The following is a 17571-nucleotide window of genomic DNA, read 5'->3' on the forward strand; positions in this document are numbered from 1 at the left end:
CCTCTCTCTCGTGGACATACAATGTGAAAGGCTTACTATAGTCGGGAGTACCCAACACAGGAGCCGAACACAACGCATTGCGTAATTCAGAAAAGGACTTCTGACATTCATCAGTCCAAGGAATAGGATTTGGAGTATCCTTAACAGTGAGAGCTATCAAAGGCTTCGCTAACAAGGAAAAATTAGGAATCCACGGTCTACAGTACGACGTAATACCCCAAAACGCATGTACTTCTCTTTGTGTCGTAGGCACGCTCATTTTCGCAATAGCTTGAATTCTCTCTGGGGTCAGTTTCCTTCCCTCCTTCGATAAGAGGTGACCTAGGTAGGTTACTTCTTGTCGACAATATTGCAACTTTGAGAGAGAAACTTTGTGATGAAAATCAGACAAGTGGCGAAACAACGACAAAGTGGCTTCCCTACATATTTCCTCAGTATCAGCGGCAACTAGCAAATCATCAACATATTGAATAAGGGCTGCACCATCAGGTAAAATCAACAAAGCAAGTTGTGTCTTCAAAGCTTGACTATAGATCGATGGACTCTCGCAATAGCCTTGAGGAGCGCGCTTAAAGCGGAAACTTCGTCCTCCTAAAGAGAATCCAAAGATGTCCCTACTCTCCATGGCAATCGGGATACTGAAGAAAGCATTCTTCAAGTCAATCACCGAAAACCACGTAGCAGTAGCCGGAATCAGGGTCAACAAGGCGGTGATATCAGGCACGACAGGAAATTGTGGAACAACAATCTTGTTCACTTCGCGAAGATCGATGACAAACCTATATACAGGAGGCTGTGAAGAATCTGTTTTCTTCAGAACAGGCAAAACGGGACTATTGCACACATTACCTCTCGTTTCCTCAATCACACCCTTTTCCATCAGATCATAAATAATCGCTAAAAGTGCACGCTCACCATCACTCGAGATACGGTACTGTGGAATGCGCAGTAACTTAGCATTCGTCTTCAGTGTCACAACATATGGCGGAATTTCCAGTAGGCCCACATCATTCGGACCAGTAGCCCACAATGAATCTGGTAAAGAAGAGAATTCAGGTGGAAGACTGTCTTTCGATATGTACATCGGAGAGATCACTCTCTCACCCAAGGTAAGATGTACTCCTGACGGGGAACAATACAGCGTTGCATACAATCTCTTCAATAGATCCAATCCCAACAGATTCTCATTACACCCTGTAGTCAAAAGAAGGGGTGCTTCGAACTTACGAGGTCCAACAGAAAGAGACAATGGAGCAGAAATCGGATTTGTAACCGGGGCGCCAGAAAAACCTACAGAAACATTGTCAAAGCCAGACAAAGGTGCGCCAGGGAGTTTAGAGTGCATAATAGAACTCTTTGTAGCACCATTATCTAGCAGAAACGGTTCTGACACACCTGATTCAATCACTTCAACATAGGGTCCACTCTGATCTACCGGAACTGAAACAACTCCCTCTCTTTGTCCATGGCTGTCCTAACAATTATTATCATTCGCTTCGTCGCTTTCAACATAGTAATCATCCATATAGTACTGTGCTGTCCTACCAGACGAACCTTGCTGTTGATCAAAACTATTCATCGAGTTCTGTGGAGGCAAAGAACGCACGTTCTGTCCGCGACCTCTACCTCAAGGCGCCTGTTGAGCACCTCGACCTCTTACACCAGAAGCACCATTCGTACGCTGTAACAAAACCGGACAACTATTCTTGTAATGGCCCTCTTCTTTGCAATACGCACACTAATTAGGCCCATACGGGAAACGCTGTTGAGAAGACTCGTTCCTTTGCGAGTTTCTCGAATATTGCTGAGGTTGCTGATAATCGCGCTGACTAGTAGTACGGGGTGGATAAGCTTGTTGTAGAAGAACTTTAGTCTGCAATTCCTTAGACTTCTTATCCGCTTTCTCTAACTCATCTTTGCGCCTATTTTCATAGTACTGGGCCGTAGCTAAAATCTGCGCGGACGTGGAAACGGCCCAAACACTCTCAGAATCCTTCAACTTAGTGCACAACTCGGGAAGCAAATTATGCACGAACTTGTCAACGAACAATCTCTGGCCACCCTCGGTAGCCATATCCTGACCACTATGATCTACAAAAGTCTCTTCAAACCGCGTGAAAAAGTCGGACACAGTCTTGTCTTTCTTCTGCTTACATGCAGACAACTTGTCCCAATTAACACGCACTTCGGGCATCAAAGTCTTCATATAGTTAATAATCCTACCAGGGAGTTGAGCAATCAGATCTTTAGGCTTAGCACCTCCAACTTGTCTATCATTCGCAGCAACAATATTAACCCATGTATCACCCAATTCATTATCATGATCCGTATGTCGAATCACATTCCAGATAGGCTGTGGTACAACATTGCCAAACAACATGTCTATGTCTGCTAAATTCATGATGCACGAACCCACAGTTTGAGTGAGCTCTTTATAATATCCCGTCGGATTTTTGCGCGGATCAGGTAAAGACTGTTTAACCGCTAGGACTTCAGCACGCTTCCAAGGAACATGTACCCATCCTCACTGAAAGTGCGCAAGAACATTTCCATCAGCAGGTCTCCAAACTGGAGGAACCTCGCGCATCGGATACTGACGCGCCTTTCTCCTAACTGACGAATCAGGCTCAAACAATCGCTCAGAAGGAGCATTATTACGGAACAACAACAACGTCGCAACTGCTCTCTCAATGTCGAGAAGACTCACAATGGTCCCTTTCGCAAACTCGGAACGTATACGATACAATTCTTCAGGAGCTTTACCTACTTCGTCAATCCATTGTTCATGGAGGAACACACACATCATTTCAAAGACGTACCATTGCTTTGGTGCTTTCCATTGCCGGAAAACATCCATAATACCCTCAAAATCATACTGGGAGGTATACGTAACCCATCTACGTGCCATGTGATCCAAAACTGTACGCTCATCTGTATCGGGCAATTGACAACGTGATTGTCTTTGTTCATTAACAGGAGACATACCCAATTGTCCCAACAAAGGAGAAAAGAAACCAGAAACAGCAGCAGTCATTCGCTGTCTAGTAGAAGGAGAAGATGGAAGAATAAGGGAAGACGGAACAATAGTAGAAGAATCCAATATCGGAACAGAAGGAGTATTATAAACAGGCGTAGGAGTAGCAGACAAAGGGAGAGGCAAAGTTGGCGGCCCCTGAGGAGGCTGCGCCAAAGGAACAGTAGCCAACGGAAGAGGAGCTGGATGTGGAGGAATTACAGGTGGCACAACAACTGGATGTTGCACAGCCACAACTGGTGGCGGTGGTGCCGTAGCATTCTGTGCATAAGGGGGTGGCGAACTCAATAGATGTGACATTAAAGGATCTTTCGGAAGATCTTTCTTTTCTTCCTGCTCTTTAGGCGGCAAAACTGGGTAGCATCTATCTACCGCTAACTTCTTCTCCCTAAGCATCTGTTCGCTCTCTTGCTCTTCCTCATTATCCCTATACTCAATAGCAGCTTGCACCATTGACATACCTCGTTCTCGTTTATTCTTCTTTGCTAATTTAATTTCTTTCTGTTTGGCTTCTTTGCGCCATATGCGGAAAGAGTCAAACATTGCCGGCCGGGCTTTCTTCTTGAACAGCTTCACTTCGAGATTGTCTAAAATCTCAGCTTCAAAACTACCGTAACGGGGCCACTGTAGGACACCGTCTTTTCTCGTATACATTACCTAGATCTCATTATAACTAATAGGGCCCACACCATGCTTCACGTATAATTCATATGTAGGAGTTCCAATTGGAGGAACCGGACACAAATCCTCTAACCGGGAATCCTTAGAAAACCCACAACCAAATAACTTTCCAAGTCTGCTAAGACCAGGCATCTTGCTCACTAGTCTAGCTTCAAACTTCAAAGGAAATCTCAAAAACGATAATCTCGCGAATACACGAGTCCCTTGGCTTTGGGGCCTGCAGGTACCAAATCAAAGCGATCCACTAAAGGGATACCAAAAAAAAAAAACTAAGGACTAGGAGACGCTCCACTCATACTTAACTGAAATGTCGATGGCGTCACCAGAAGACCCGTCAATCGTCTCGCTCTACAAACGTCCAAGGCTCCAAGACAGGGCGACAGTCAGGGCAGCAGTCCTTCGTAGCCGTCGGAAAGCGGGGAACCTCGCAGCAAAGACTTTCGGACCATGACGACATACAGGGGTCGATAAAGTGGTTGGCCTTCCTCCAGAATTTTCACACGAAGCTCTCCTCGATCTTCGGGCTTGGACCGGTACCGCTGAAGTCGCCCCACGTTGGGCGCCAACTGAAGGACCGGGTTTTAGAACCCAGCGGCGTCAGGGAAACCGCCCGATGCCTTCGAGTTCCCCTGCCTTGGCAAACAGAGACACAGGACACTTCTTGATGACGTCAAAGACCAAAGTTTATTGGCTGCAACCAGGAACAGAGGTCTATGAAGTACACACAGGTGGTTCGCTAGAGACTGCACAAATTCAATGAGCGGAGCATGGTCTTTTATGCCAAAAATCAAGCCTCAGGCAACATTCCAAATTAGCATTGGGTTCATACAAACTGACCAATAGAAGTGTGACATTTTAAAAGTAGCCTATGACGACAATCCCACTTTCCGTTGTCCAGCCCACCAGAAATGACCAAGCACGTTCCAATATTCTTGTTCGATCAGGCCGGACAAACCCATCATAAAACCCTCAACCCAAATCAGTGATTATGTCATAAAGGAAGGAGCAGAAACAGATTGGAAGTGAGATAGAAAGGTGGGAGCAGTGTACCATAAACTTCGGCATGTCCTACTCTTTGAACTTTATCTGACCAACTGCTTAACAAGGAACTGGCTCAACGAGGTCAGCCTCGGGCAAGGTAGTCAGTTCGGCCAGGTCACTCCGAAGTCAGCTAAGGTGTATGTGTCCCAAAGACTCGTTCAGCCGTAGTCATCGGCCTATGTGAGGGCAACCACACAAAATGGCTGCCGCACACAAAATGGAACCCGAAGGTTCAAACTAAATCCTTGAATACGTAGTGTTCTCATTGATCGATTAATGCGAAAACGCTCGTACATACTACACTCGTGATTTGCGGTCTGCTGACACCAAAATCGTCTATTTCCGACGATCTTTAGTGAACGGGTTCGGAACCACCGAACCTCACCCGCAAACTACGGAACTACAACGGAGGGATGAAGGTAATCAACAGCCAGTAGGTTACTAAAGATAAACAACTTGTTATGAAGGCAATACATGTTGATTGTTGTGGTAGTCATAGTGCTGTGTCTGGTACCACTGGGAGTGGCACCACAAGCATAAGTTCTCCGTTCTGACATAGCCCATTAACCCATTTAAGGTATGATCAAGAGGGTCACCCTGCACAATGCAAACCTAGTGTCAGCAAGTTATTAAATGACCTAGACAATGGTGGGATGGTGTGTTCGATTCTACCCTTTACTTCGTCCTGTGACGTTGCCAGTTTACCTAAGCAAAAGACAACGGTCCTTGACAAGGAGAAATAACACTTTCAATAATTATAGGCCACAATATGCACTATAATGAACAAGCAGTCCAGCCGGACTTTAGAATTTATTCGATAATTAAATAGGTCAAATCAAACAGAACAACAATAAAGCAGTGGGACACAGTCCTGTATCCACAGTGCTACACACACAGTACACAGTACACTTAACTAGGGTATTTCAGGCATATAAAGGAACAGGAGCAAAAAGGTAATTTTACAGTATATTTGCTTCACATATGTGGAAAACACATGATTTTCTGGCACATAATAGTGAACTAGTGTTTAAACCACATATTATGTCGACGGCGTTTCTATCCAGTTAATAATAATAGATCATCATCAGGACATTCATTGCTTGCCTGAATTTAAAAGCATGGGCGCGGTGGCCTCGCAGAATCAAAAATAGTCCGGCTTCCAGTTGTGGAGCCTGGGAGGGGTCGGGCTGATGATTCAATTCGGCTGGCCGAAGGGTAGGCGTGTGGTGCCAGCCGAATTAAATCATCAGCCCGACCCCTCCCAGGCTCCACAACTGGAAGCCGGACTATTTTTGATTCTGCAAGGCCACCGCGCCCATGCTTTTAAATTCAGGCAAGCAATGAATGTCCTGATGATGATCCATTATTATTAACTGGATCGAAACGCCGTCGACATAATATGTGGTTTAAACACTAGTTCACTATTATGTGCCAAAAAATCATGTGTTTTCCACATATGTGAAGCAAATATAATGTAAAATTACCTTTTTGCTCCTGTTCCTTTATATGCCTGAAATACCCTAGTTAAGTGTACTGTGTACTGTGTGTGTAGCACTGTGGATACAGGACTGTGTCCCACTGCTTTATTGTTGTTCTGTTTGATTTGACCTATTTAATTATCGAATAAATTCTAAAGTCCGGCTGGACTGCTTGTTCATTATAGTGCATATTGTGGCCTATAATTATTGAAAGTGTTATTTCTCCTTGTCAAGGACCGTTGTCTTTTGCTTAGGTAAACCGGCAACGTCACAGGCTGAGTTATAGTGACTCAGCAGGCTGTTCTTAAAGTAAACTAAACAAAAAGCCGTCATCAGCTGAAGGCAGGCGGCGGCAGAAGTCGCTCAAATGGGGGCGTGTTGTCATATCACTAATGTTTTGCTGCCCTGCGTTGCTCCTCACGACCTACCCACTCCACCGGGTCCGGGTGAGTAGCGGGTCAGCCATGGATTTGAACACAAGGGGGCACCACGTGATCGGGGGCAGTGTCAATTGCAAAAAGCCAAACTGGCTAATGTGGCGCAGATGGCGGACATGATGGAGTGGTGTTATAAGTGCTTAATGTATGTCGATTTTGTGTCCATGTATATTGATTGTGCTTCTAATAAAGTTGTGGACAAGCTTGGGCTATGTATAAGATGTAAACACTACGTTTCTGATTTTAAATAGTGTGTCCATGTATATTGATTGTACCTCCAATTCAAGTTGTAGATAAACATGGGCTATGTACATGATGTTGACCATGCGGGCTGGGTCGTACGGTTGCTCCTACGTGGACGTCCCTGCTGGTAAATGTTGCTGACTTATAATATTTACCAAGCGGGGGAGTAATTGTAGTCTGACACCAGACTGTATCGTTTTGATGTCATAATGTTTAACAGGGGAGCGAGTATACATCTAATTAGACCCTTATCCCATGAGGCTTACTCTGGCATGTACAGTGTTGGTTCGCTCTATAACAACCCTGTTAGTTAAAATTGACTAGACAAGGCATGGAGAAATTCTTCCCAGAGTATTGGGGAATAAAGTTCTGTTTGATTTGACCTATTTAATTATCGAATAAATTCTAATGTCCGGCTGGACTGCTTGTTCATTATAGTGCATATTGTGGCCTATAATTATTGAAAGTGTTATTTCTCCTTGTCAAGGACCGTTGTCTTTTGCTTAAGTAAACCGGCAATGTCACAGGCTGAGTTATAGTGACTCAGCAGGCTGTTCTCCACCCACGCACACAACAGCAAGGAACTCTTCAGCATCATCAAGGAGTTCGCCCAACCCACCAGCGAGTCTACCGACATCCCTCCCTCACAAGACCTCTGCGACAAACTCAGCATCTTTTTCCACCACAAAATCAAGAGCATCTACGACAACTTCGACGAAGACAACCAACACACTGAACCCTCACCAACCACCCCCGACACCCGGAAACCAGCGATTGATGACTGAACAGCCCTCACCACCGAAGACACGCTGAAGACAATGAAGTCAATCCACTCAGGGGCCCCCACGGACCCCTGCCCCCACCACATCTTCAACAGAGCCGCCAACACCATCGCACCCATGCTCCGCCAAACCATCAACCGCTCCCTGGCGACCGCCTCGTTCCCTGACGACTGGAAACACGCCGAGGTCAACTCCCTCCTAAAGAAACCCTCAGCGGACCCCACTGACCTCAAAAACTACAGACCCATCTCCCTGCTCCCGTTCCCAGCGAAAGTCATCGAGAAAGCCATCAACAGCCAACTCGCCACATTCATTGAAGAACACAACATCCTCGACTCCTCCCAATCCGGCTTCAGAAAAAACCACAGTACGGAAACCGCCCTCCTCGCCGCAACAGATGACATCCGCACCTTACTGGACAAAGGAGAAACAGTAGCCCTCATCCTCCTCGACCTTTCAGCGGCGTTCGACACAGTCTCCCACCGCACCCTAATACGCAGACTCTACGATGCAGGAATCCAGGACAAGGCCCTCGACTGGATCTGCTCCTTCCTCTCCGGCAGGACGCAGCGGGTCAGACTCCCCCCTTTCCTCTCGGACCCCACACCGATCACCTGCGGAGTCCCCCAGGGCTCCTCCCTCAGCCCGACGCTCTTCAACATCTACATGGCTCCACTTGCCCCCATCGTCAGAACCTACGGACTCAACATTGTGTCATATGCAGACGACACCCAGCTCATCCTCTCCCTATCCAACGAGCCCAACACCGCCAGACGCAACTTTCGAGAAGGCATGGGAGCCGTCGCCAAATGGATGAAAAACAGCTGCCTTCAACTAAACACCAACAAAACAGAAGTACTCATCATGGGCCCAAACCCCGACGCCTGGAGCGACACCTGGTGGCCCACCGCCCTCGGAAACCCGCCAACCCCCACAGACCACGCACGCAACCTGGGAATCATCCTGGACTCCGAGCTCAAAATGGACCGCCAGATCAACTCTGTCTCATCTTCCTGCTTCCACACCCTCCGCCTCCTTCGTAAGACCTTCAAATGGATCCCCCTCGAACACCGAAAGACAGTCACTCGCGTCCTGGTCACCAGCAGACTCGACTACGGCAACGCACTCTACGCCGGAATAAACAAAAACCTCATCCGCAAGCTACAGAACATCCAGAACGCCGCCGCAAGACTGGTCCTCAACCTGCCAAAACACTGCCACATCTCCCAGCACCTGCGCACACTCCACTGGCTCCCCGTCAAGGCGAGAATCACCTTTAAGATGCTCACCCACGCACACAAGGCCCTCCACGGCACCGGACCAGCATACCTGAACAGCCAACTCAAATTCCACGCACCCCAAAGGACCCTACGATCAGCCCAGCTTTCCTACGCCGTGGTCCCCCGCACCAGAAAGACCAGATCGGGAGGCCGCTCCTTCTCCTTCCTCGCGGCCAAAGCATGGAACGCCCTTCCGCTCCACCTCAGACAGACAACATCGCTCCCCATCTTCGCAAGAAACCTCAAAACCTGGCTCTTCGACAGACCCTCTCTTTGATGGAATGGAACCTGCACCCCCCCACCCCTCGCACCTTGAGACCCTTACGGGTGAGTAGTCACGCTTTAACAAACTCCTGATTGATTGATTGATACAGCATTTGGGGGCTAACTACAGAGATGTAGAGAAAACCATTCAGGAGTCCGTGTCAGGTCCTAATGGAACTCCAAGGTATTTCTTCGTTGAGGTCAATGCTGTCTGAGGATAAGCTATGTATCCATCTTTGTTCCTTGGTGAACTAGTTTTGTTTCGATGTTTTAGGGTTAGCTTCTAGAACCAGCCATTTCATGGAGTCTGAAGAATGATTTTTTTCAAGATAATGGGCACAAATCTTGGTGTTAGTTTTTTTGCATTTAAAGTTGCTGCGATGCTCTAAAATTCGTAGTTTATTTGGGCGGGTCGTCATATCCACATAGTAGAGGTCACAGGGGCATGTCAGGAGGTAACGGCAGTTTGCTTTGTTGCAATTAGTGTGCCCTCTCATCTCCCAGATAAAGGAGTTATTCAGTGTGATGGTTTTGTGCACTGTGGTGAAGGCACACGAGCTGCACATGCCGCAAGGGTAGTGCCCTTTGACCACGGGTAGTTGTCACAGGATCGTCTGTAGGTTCATAGTTTTTTTTTTTGTTCTAGTTTGGATGAGTATATATTTGATAATTTATGAGCGCTTGAAAGCAAAGCGTGGTTGTTCAAAGCTCATGACTCCTGTATTAAGGATGTGCCAATGTTTCTTCAGTACCTTTTTCAGTTTGTTGGAGGCTGGTGTGAAGGTGGTTACACACGTCATCAGTTCAGTGTTAGTTTGCTCACATGCCTTGTGTTCCAGGAGGCTTTCTCTGTGATTATTGCAAGCTCGTTTTCTAGCAAGTGAGATGCTCCTGTGGGGATAGCCTCTAGTGGTTAGGTTACTTGCGAGTGTTGTAGACTCAGTTTTGTATTCCTCAATGGTACTAAAATTTCACCTCACCCTTAAAAACTGTCCACATGGCAAGTTTTCTCTCAGTGCTTTGGGGTGACAGCTATTGAAATGTAAGAAGCTATTGCGGTCAGTGTTTTTCCTATACATAGTGGTTGAAAGATTGCCGCCTTCAATTTTGATCATCAGATCCAATAAAGCTATCTGAGACGGGGATGCTGTGATTGTGAAATTTAGGTAAGGATTGAGGCTGTTGATCCACCTAAAGAATTCCCCATATGTCTCGCTATCGCCTGTCCAAAAGATCAGGATGTCATCTATAAAGCGCTTCCACAGCCGGATGTTTTTGTGGTACGGGTTAGCATCATGAAAAATGTGCTGACCCTCGAATGCCGCCATGTAGAGGCAGGCCACACTGGGAGCGAAGGCACTCCCCATGGAAGTACCTTGCGTCTGGTGGTAAAGTTGGCCCCTGAACTTGAAGAAATTCTCGGTCAGGGCCAGTGTGGTGCATTCCATTATAAAGGCTGAAGGGGTAGGTGACTCCCAGAGGGTAGCATTCAATATCTCCTCAATCACCTCTAGAGTGGCCCTCTGTGGGATGTTGGTGTAGAGGGCCTCCACATCTAGGGTGATGATGAAGCGGATCTGGTCAGTGTCTTGGAACTGGTCCAGTAGTCGTAGAATGTCCGTGGTATCTTGTATATATGAAGGAACAAGTTTGACCAACGGTTGTAGAAAATGGTCACAAAATTATGCAAGCGGTTCTAGAACAGAGTCCATTCTAGAAACTATGGGGCGGCCCGGCACTGGTGAGACCCCCTTATGGATCTTTGGAAGTATGTAGAAATAGGGGATCTTAGGTTCTTTTTTCGTGAGGAAGGCAGCTTCCTTCTTGCTTAACCACCCTTGGCTCTCTGCGGAATCCACTAGTCCCGTGATTTTTCTAGTCAGGCTTTCAGTGGGGTTCATAGGGATGGGTGCATAGTACTTGCTATTGCTCAGTTGTCTGAGGCATTCTGCCTCATAGTCCGTTGCAGCCATAATGACTGTGGCACCACCTTTATCTGCTTGTTTTACTGTAATGGTGGGGTCATTGGCTAAGGATGCAAGTGCCAGCATCTCACTTCTTGGGATGTTGCTGGAATGTTTTATTCCAGTCAGGACTTTCACATCTTTTAGTACTGCCTGTTCATAAGTAAGCACTTCGTTCGGGACCATCCCACTGTGTGGGGTAAAGGTGGATGGGTTGTGTAGACCTGAGTCCTCAATAGGTTCATGGCCCTTGCCCTCAAAGCCCTTGCCCTCAAAGAACGCTTTGAGGTGTATCTTGCAAAACAACTGGTGCAGTTTGCATGTTTGTAGGAAATTGTCAATCTTGGGCGTAGGGACAAATCATAGTCCCTTCTGAAGACTGTTTTCTTCAGTGTCAGTAAGTTGGCGTGGTGACAAATTGACCACTACATTAATTTCTTGGAGGTCCGGCTCCTGGTTTCCACCCCCGTGCCAGAGTTTCCTCCCATTGCACTCTTTTCTCTTGTTGGTTGCCTCTTTTTTGCCCGCGCCCTCTGTCCCAACCTCTGCCTAAAAAAAGCTGGCTCATGCCTTGGGATCTAAACTGGGGTGGGCACTGTGGTCCAAACTAGGGTGGGACCTGTGGGAACATTGGATATTGCCAAAATGCCGGTCCTTGGTAGTGGGGCGGTGGGTATGCGTTGTAGCCCTGTCTACCACCTCTCCCCTCTGTTGATTGGGTCTCCAGTTTCCTGTACTAGAGTCACTGTTGCTGGAGGAGTCTCTCCTAGAGGAAGTTGCACTAGAATCTGATAGGTAGCTGTTGCCTGGTGGGACGTAGTCCACCTTCAGGTAAGAGTAGACTTTCTCTTTGTCAAAGCGTTTGATGCCCTTTTGTAATTTCACGACTTTCTGTTTCATTAGGTACTCCTTATGTTCCGCGAGTTCATTGTTGAGCTTGGTAAGTTTAGATTTAAAGCTCGGGCCAGGTAGTGCGTTTTTAAGGGCACTTTCAGCGATTTGAATCTGAGCTAGTAGTTCATCGGCTAGTCTCTTGGCCGTATTTACGATCAAGATCAGGAGATAACGGGTGCATTTCCACAAAATTTGCGGCCATTCGACCTTGAACTGACCATCCTCCCAGAAAATCCTGGGGAAGTTTTTTACTATGAGCCCATTTGGTGAAATGTTCACCCTAAAGTATTCTGCCATGAGTGCACCATGTAGGGTGATCTTAACCCATTCTCTCTTCATATCAGATAAAGATTGCCAGTCTGCCGATTGGCTTCCAGTTGGACCATTGTTTTCAATGCCTAGGATGGAAGGAATCCTAAGTATTTCTGCTGCTTCGTCCTCTCCATAATTCAAGCCCTGGCCCTCCATGGCCTAGCTGATAGGGTCAAGCCTGGATAAATAAAATCGGCCCACAAGTGAGGGGTAGCCACTCCAATGTAGTAGGCTAGGGTAGAAAACTTTTTAGCTTCCCATTCCCCCCAGGGGGCAGGGCCCTCGCACCGCTGCCACAGATATAAACCTCACTATGTGTTCCAGTGGCATCCGATGGGGTGGAAATTCGGAGCATTGAGGGATCCCTTGATTATTAGGGAAATTGTGTCTGCAGGAATCATTTGTCCATCCTCCTATCTTCATTGCATTTTAACTGCCATAAGTAGCTAGAGATTATGATACCTGAGTGACTGAATTCAAACTTGCCCACCACTGTTATGGATATCTATCTGGAAACCTGAGGGGCCTACCTAACGAGAGATAGAATCAGCAACTGCTGAGCTTGCCATAGAAGTCTCTCCATTCCATGGAGAGCCTATGTAAAGGAATCTTTTTAAGGGATCGGCCTAGCTCAAGTTTTTTTACGCAGCATGTTCAAACCCTATTACTAGCCTAAGCACAAGAGAAAAGTGTAGAAATATTAAAAACTACTATTGCTGCCAACTTACAGTTGAGTCCTTAAACCCTTCACAGCAACTATTTATTTCACCCAAGTGGATGAGGGGAACACTCGGTATTGTTTTGTTTCAGGGTGGGCACAAATAAATACTTGCTTTGCTACCCACTAGAGTTTCAGACTACTCTTAAAGCTAGTCTGTGCCTATGTAATTACATGTCTGGGCAAACCATGCTACATTTGATCTTTTTTGTGTCTTTTATAATAGATGTACTATTTCAATTCAATTCAAACCATTTTATTCGGCTAACCAAAGCCATAAAAGTACACCACAGTGGACAATTTACATAAAAGGCTGAATAAAAACATATTAATACATATTGAATTCATTAAAATATACCACATACAAAGAGTAAAATAATGCCAATAAAAAAAATGGCTTATAGTTCATTAATCATGCGATAAAAGCAATTATATCTATATATGAACTCAGTCAACACTTTAAATTATCTAACACCCTTTCTTCCTATATCTGACTGTCACCACCAAAACATTAGCAACATAAAAAATCTCCCATGGGTTATTTATCAACTGCAGATGTAGTAGGGTTGGTCTGACTTGCACAAATCCCTTCCCCTTTAAAATGGGCCTTAAAAAATTTCTCCTCGTAAGGCTAAATTGCTCGCAGAACTTTTTAAAGTGCATGGTGTCCTGCAAAGAAAAATTATCACATGTACAGGGACCCAGAACTTTTACCCTGTACATCTGCTAAAAGAAAATGAATAAGATTAAAACAGAACTTAATTAGAAGAAATTGATGTAAACGTTTTGTAACAATTAACAAGTACGGTTCTATCAGTGGGACTGTCTTTAACAGCAAATGGGCTCTCACCGTGGGTTTCACAGTCTCCAATGCCTCTCTCTCTGCAGACAGCATATTTAAGAATTGGGCTTTTATCCATTCCACATCCTCTTTCACTATATTTTCCGGATTAACAAAGAGTTCCTGTCGCCTCAATTTTCCAAGCACTGATTTGACATATTGTATCCATTTGATTTTGCCCATGTAATCCAATGATATGCAGTCCCTAAGGATTTCTCTGTTCAGTCCCAATTCTGTATTAATCCATGTCTTTAGCCAACAAATCATAGGACCCATCCCAATTTGATCACCAACAAAGCCACAGCCCAGCTCTTGGTGAATAGCAAAAGTAGAGGTAGATTTGGGGACCGCAAGGAGATATCTCATAATTTGTTTTCAACTTGCTGGAGTACCACTGCGGGTTTATATCCCCAAATGGCAGACCCATATGATGCTATTGCAATGCTTTTAGCGCCATTCATTTTAAGCAATGCTTCAAGCGACTTCGCTCCAAATCGGGTAGCAAAACCTTGAATGGCAGCTATGGACCTTGACATTACAAGTTTTTTTGCCTTAACTGGGGAGTCCAAGAGCCTCTTTCATCAAATAAAACTCCCAGATAGGGGAAAGAAGAGACCCTTGACAGCTCAACCCCTTCGCAATAAAAAGTTAAAAATTTTTTTGGCTCTGCCCCATTGTCATCAAAAGCAATTTGGTTTTATTGACAATAAGTCCATGGATTGCATAAAAGATCCAAAAGAATCCAAGAGGTTCTGCACACCAGCAGCAGTGTGGGCCAAGAGAACCGCATCGTCAGCATATAGGAGGGCAGGAATCGCCCTGTCCCCTATACGTGGAATATCTAAAGTGGCAGTGCTAAGAGAGGTATTTGGGTTATTAAAATAAAGTTATAAAAAATCAAAGGCGCTAAAATAAAACCCTGACAAAACAGTTTGTCAATTTTAAAGTGCTTAGTGCATTTACCAGCTTGGTTGCCTCTGACCCTAGCATAAAGATCCTTATGAAGATTGTAGGAGAGTAGGGTCTGCAATCCTATGATCACCCAGATTTTTTGCTTTTGTTTCACTGGTTTACGACTTTCTCTGGCTGCGGGCCTGCCAATCAGACCCACAGCCTGGCTGTTCTCTTTCTAAATTACGAGATGTACCCTAGGTGCATTTACCAATTGGTACTGGGCCACCTTATCAGACCCTGTAACTCAGGGCATAGGTGTACCCAGGGCCACCAGGGGCTGCAGCATGTATTGTGCCACCCCTGAATGGCCTCCTAAATTTGACACAACTGGCTGCATGACAGCTGGGGCGAAGTCGTGTAATCACCCTTTGCTTTAGATATAGTAGCTCTATATCTAACCTTCCAATGGACACCCGAGTCCCTATCAGTCACTCCTATGGCAGGCCTTGACAATCCTGAAGGCAGAGTGCATGGGCTCGCGTGAACTGTGTTCTGGCCCGAGCCGAGCCGGTTGCAGCTTGCGGAGAAAAGACCCAATGGCTGTTCCATGATAACGCGTACCACATCGGTAACTTCGGTGTCGCGTTATCAAGACATGTCGAGTAAGGTGTCATACGAATCGGGATGCTGCCCTCTCACCAACCCTGGCGACGAGGTTAGCATTCCGCCCTTCTAGAGGGACACGACATGTACGTAACTGTGAACCCCGGTTAAAATTAACTAAAGCCTCAGCTCCACAAAATGGATGCTGCCACCACAGACACGAGTCTGACCTCCTGCTGCTGGGAGTCCTTCCAGCGAGGAGCACTTGGACAAAGGGTTTCCTGTCAAGGGCGGTGTTCGCACCGTCCCAGACAGGGTTTGTGTATTCTGGGTAGGTAGGGCTTTTGCGAGAAGGTGACTGCGGAGTGGCACCCCGGTGCTCACTACGCATCTGCCGGTTAGAACCAGTTCCAGGGGCGACAGCCCTGGCCTGGGGAAAGTCCGGCAGGGGAGAGGGGTGTAACTACCCCCCTTCCTGGTCCCACCCTTAGGGCAGGACCTAGTCATGTACCCACCCCTTTCTTTAGGATAAAGGCCGGAGCGGGGACCCTTCCAAATTAGATCATCTTTGAATCAAGAATACTTTCTACGAAAGGACTTCAAGACTCTTCTCAAGATTTCTCCCTTGTGACTAAGGAGTAGTCACCCTGCATCAGCGGGCACCATCTAAGAACTCTGCAGTTTGCTGTAAGTCCTTCCTCAAGGAATCCGACGGCCCAGCTCGACGAGAAACCGGCTTCCCTGGCACCTCTGACCTCTACCCACGTCATCAGCTCAGCTGTGATCTGTGGGTGCGACGAGACCTCGAGGGACCGGCCATCATCAGAACCTGCACGCTCTTAAAAACCAGCACGACCATCGAGGTAACTCTCTGGTGAGTGCTCTGGGGTCCGAGAAGCCCCGACCCTGAGCCGCTCCAGCACCGAAGTGCAGTCTCCCAGCATCTCCACGATCTGCGTGGGGCCCTTCTGCTCGCTGCTCAGTACGTTGTCTGGTCACTAGCCGCTGGCTTGTGCCCTTCTGTGACGACATCCGAGAATCAACACTGCCGGTCTGGTTGCTCCAGACTGGCCCTTGCTTCCATCTTTTCGAGAAGCACCCCGGACCCTCCTGGTCCACTCAAGACGCCGACAGCGACATCCGTCGTGGGACAGCTCGCACCTCCACCGTGGTCGCCGACAACGCCTCCTGGTCCGTGAGACTGCAGAGCCTAGCGTCGCCCACTCACCTGGTCGAGGTGACGGCCAACTGGTGCCTTCCTGGTACCCTCTGACTACTGGCTAGTAGTACGAACTTGGTCCCCTCTGCTTTCAGGTTTCATCAATCTCCGATCCAGGCTTGGATCCCTACGAACTATTCACCACTGGTCGCCGGCCAGCAACTCCTTTTCTTCCGGCTCCTGGCTCGTCAGCGAAGACCCCGACGCCTGTAAGACTTGCAGCCGCAGCCCTCGTGGCTAGGTAACTCGGCATTTCGGTGCCTGCATAGCCTCCTTACTCTAGGGTCCCGAGTCCCTCGCTTCCGACTTGCCTTAACCTTTCCGTGTCCCCGGACACTTGTTTTAAACTGTGCACTTGAAGTATTTGCTAAAGAGATTTGGTTTGTGCTTAGTACCCTGTCCTCATAAAGAGTACAGGGCTGTTGTGATTCTTAATAAATATATTGTTTATTTTCATAACACTTGTGTGGTGTCCTTTCACTGGGTGTTCAAGGGGTACATGTGTGGTAAACAGCTGGCTTAACGCGCCCTCTCGAGTCTTTAGCCTTAGACTGCTCGTATCCACGCTACTAGGATAGCTGGTCTATAGGTTGACTTACAACCAAACACCATAAGGGTCGTTGGAACGATACATAACGGTCGCTAGAATAGCGAACGTTGCATATCGGGCCAACTTCTCACATTGGTGAGCAGCGGTTGGGATTTGAGCTTGCTGTTGTTTTACCACACGTATCCTAAGAATATCTTGTTGAAAGATCACACGAGTACTGTTAGTACATATAACTAAAGCTTAGAATACTCTGAGTTCTACTGAACCAGCTGTTGTAGCTCCTCAAGGCTTAGCACACCTTGGCTACAACTCTTAGCAAGGGAAAAGTAGGTAAAC

General features: G+C 46.8%; 1 protein-coding gene across 1 annotated transcript in view; it reads right to left on the bottom strand.

Annotated features, from left to right (window-relative positions):
• LOC147683311 (E3 ubiquitin-protein ligase ARIH2-like) overlaps positions 1-17571 on the bottom strand; it is a 163241-nt gene that overhangs the window by 25769 nt on the left and 119901 nt on the right. The window lies entirely within an intron of this gene.

The sequence above is a fragment of the Lissotriton vulgaris genome, chromosome 11 (assembly GCF_964263255.1).
Source record: "Lissotriton vulgaris chromosome 11, aLisVul1.2, whole genome shotgun sequence".
Taxonomy (NCBI): Eukaryota; Metazoa; Chordata; class Amphibia; order Caudata; family Salamandridae; genus Lissotriton; species Lissotriton vulgaris.